The sequence below is a fragment of the Pan troglodytes genome, chromosome 14 (genome assembly GCF_028858775.2).
Source record: "Pan troglodytes isolate AG18354 chromosome 14, NHGRI_mPanTro3-v2.0_pri, whole genome shotgun sequence".
In the NCBI taxonomy this organism is placed as follows: Eukaryota; Metazoa; Chordata; class Mammalia; order Primates; family Hominidae; genus Pan; species Pan troglodytes.
The window spans coordinates 78783576-78787025 of NC_072412.2; the positions used below are offsets into that span (position 1 = coordinate 78783576).

Sequence of the window (3450 nt, forward strand, 5' to 3'; positions counted from 1 at the left end):
GAGACCAGCCTGACCAACATGGAGAAACCCCGTTTCTACTAAAAATACAAAATTAGCTAGGCGTGGTGGTGTGTACCTGTAATCCCAGCTACTTGGGAGGCTGAGGCTGGAGAATCAGTTGTACCTGGGAGGTGGAGTTTGCGGTGAGCTGAGATCGTGCCATTGCACTCCAGCCTGGGCAACAAGAGCGAAACTCTGTCTCAAAAAAGCAAACGAACAGCAAAAAGAACTTCTGAATCAGGAGTGCTGTAGGAAGTTTCAAGGGTAGGAATATTATACTTTTATAATCTACTCTTGTAATTGTTAGATTAATTGAAAATTAATAGTCAATCTGGCCTAGTCAATAATAAAGTTAGTTGGAATAAAATCCAATGCTTAAAATTATTATAATTCAGTTAGTAAATGCCAACTGTATGCTTAGCTTTAAATAAAATTTAAAAGATGGCCCTGTTTTCCTCTAAGATTATATAAGGTTCTTACTGCAATGGAATCCTAAGTCGTTTTATACAGCTTTTCATTTCTTTTTTTCTTTTTTCTTTTTCTTTTTATTTTTTTATTAGCACAAACGCATTTATTTATTAACCAAAGGGATGATCCTAATTAATCCAACACACTTTGAAATAGCTGCATGTAAAATGTTTGTAATAAAGATAATTGAACACAGTAATGAAAAAAAAAAAAAAAAACAGTATGGAGATTTGCTCATTGAACTGAGCTTGGTCATTCTCTTAGTTAACTCCTGTCCAAAGTGATGATGGAATTTTTATTCTACTTTTTCATAGATCCGAGTACAGGCGACATGGTTCATGACACACACCACCACTAATTTCCCATCTTTCAATTTTCTTGTTATTGTGCTTTCCTTCCCATCCCACTCCTGATGCTGAACCAATGCACCATCTGTAAAGCTGCAGACAGTCTGAGTTTTTCTGCCATCAGCTGTGGTTTCTTCAAACTTCTCTCCCAGGGGACAAGAAAACTGTGTTGTTTTCAAAGTGCTCTCAGTTTTTATGGTGAGGTTTTTGCCATCTCAAGTGACGATACAATCTGGCTTGGCCATTGCGCCCATTTTTCGCAAAGCTATTCCCACTCCTAGCTCCTTCATGTATTCATCAAAGCCTTTGCTGTCCACCAGGTGCCATCTTCCTTCCAGCTGCTGAACTGTGACCATGGTGGGTGCGGGCGGGCTGGCGTGCAGAGAGTGGTCTGCGTCGGCGTGGCAGCATGCTGTCACAGCTTTTCATTTCTAACAACTAGGTTGAATCTGTGCTACAGAGATTTGGTTATTAATAGATATAATTCAGCCTTCTTCACTGAAATCGGTGCTTCCTTTTATTTCTTTCTGCTCCTGATGCAAGCTAGGCACACACTAGGCATTCAAAAATATTTGTTGACTGATGAAAAGTCACTGAATATGCACAATCAGAGTTTACCATTTTGAACTGCTACAGAAAACAGTTTAAAACTGTGGATTCAATAGTCCACGGTCATTTCAACTCATATCTTTTTCCCAAGTATCGGGAAAATATTTTCTGGACAGATTTTTCTCCAGTAAAACTGAAACCTAAATTTGATCTATTTATTCAGAGTTCAGGCCCAACACTTAAATTATAGGAAGGTATGTCTATAATTCCAAATTCACTCCAAATGGACTTTCAGCCCAGGGGAGCTAACTAATGGCCTCAATTCTTCCACTCCTTTCCCTGCTGCAGGAATCAGTCCCCTGGACTCTGATGTGTGGCTGGGTTGGCTGGGTTGCCCTGGGCAGACTTATTAGCTTGGACTCTTTCGCATGCAAAAGATAGCACCTGTGTGACTGTACATATTGAAAATGCAATTGCAGGTGTATTTGCAAATTGGATTTTGAGGGGGAAATTTAAGCAAATCCTTTTGAAAGCAAATCCCTCCAACGAGTGAGTAATAAAGAAACAAGAAGAAAGGTGACAATCAAAAACCTATTAAAATCTAGTTTCCAGAGAAGAAGCTGACTGTCTAATGACATTTATGCTTTCATAGCTAGGCATTTAACAGTCATTTTGTGTCAGTTGCTTCCTTTATACATGTCACGTGGCACATTTTTCAGTTTTCTGTATTTCTGAGACCTTAATCCCAATCACTCTTAAATGCTTGAAATGAGCCCATGTTCCTAAAAGGAGGGGGTTTTTGTCCACCTGAATTTCTCTGCAGGAATCTACAATGATGCCTCAAGCATCAGTATATGAAGTCAAGCATTGTCATTCATCCAATTCATTCATTCCATTCATTCTTTTAGTTAGCCCTAAAACTCCATGGTAAATTATTATGGCCAAGAGAAGGCTAAACCAACCAGCTGTTTAAAAACATTAGAATTTGGGATCGCAACGAAGTTATGTGTCTAAACTAAAGGCAGAAATTATTATTATTATTTTATTTATTTATTTGTTTATTTATTTATTTATTTTTTTGAGACGGAGTCTCGCTCTGTCGCCCAGGCTGGAGTGCAGTGGCGCGATCTCGGCTTACTGCAATCTCCGCCTCCTGGGTTCACGCCATTCTCCTGCCTCAGCCTCCCAAGTAGCTTGGACTACAGGCGCCTGCCACCATGCCCGGCTAATTTTTTGTATTTTTAGTAGAGACGGGGTTTCACCGTGTTAGCCAGGATGGTCTCGATCTCCTGACCTCGTGATCCGCCCACCTCTGCCTCCCAAAGTGCTGGGATTACAGGCGTGAGCCACCGTGCCCGGCCGAAATTATTCTTATTTGATTAATCACTGATACCTTTAGTTCCAATTTGTTTGTTTCCTTTATTTTTTGCTTTTGTTAATTCCACTGCCTAACCCCCAAACGTTTACCCTCACTGCTCTATTTTGCATCTGAACGTTATTTGCTACTGCTGCTGTATTTCTCTGGGTTTAAAACGGGACAGTAGTAGATATGAGGAATCAAGAGCAGTAGAAACCTAGATCTTACATTTTGGTCAGATTGTAAACGTGTGATGACAATAAGATATGATCAACTTTTTGACCTTACCCTTCAGCTCTCCAACTGACATTGGTTGTTTGGAGGGGGACAAATCCTGACTCAGGATCCAAGTATCTTTCTTCCCCTCCATGGTAAAGAATGTAATTCTAATTGGGAAAAGAAGACAGAATTATCAAGTTTTAACACATCAACTGGTTTCTAAAGTACTTCTGGAATAGTCTAGTATGAATGTCTTTAAAAAGTGGGGCTGGGATTTTATTTGATCTTCGTTGGTTTCTATCAATTGCGGTACTGGAGCCTGTTAAAAATAAATGCTATATAGAGACACGTTTTCCGAAAGCAAAACCTGATGTCTGCAAAACTTACAGGCTCATGGGTTTCTAATTGGGAGTGTGCACACAGACCCCTCCAAGGTAAATACATACATTCTAAATTTACCCGAGCGCTTTAAGCAGCTCTTAACATCCTATGACAAGGAGAACATTTGTT

The 3450-nt window shown here is 39.8% G+C and overlaps 1 pseudogene; it reads right to left on the reverse strand.

Moving 5' to 3' along the window:
- Positions 1-594: 594 nt before the first annotated feature.
- Positions 595-1209, reverse strand: LOC100608386 (fatty acid-binding protein 5-like; annotated as a pseudogene).
- Between the last annotated feature and the right edge of the window lie 2241 nt (positions 1210-3450).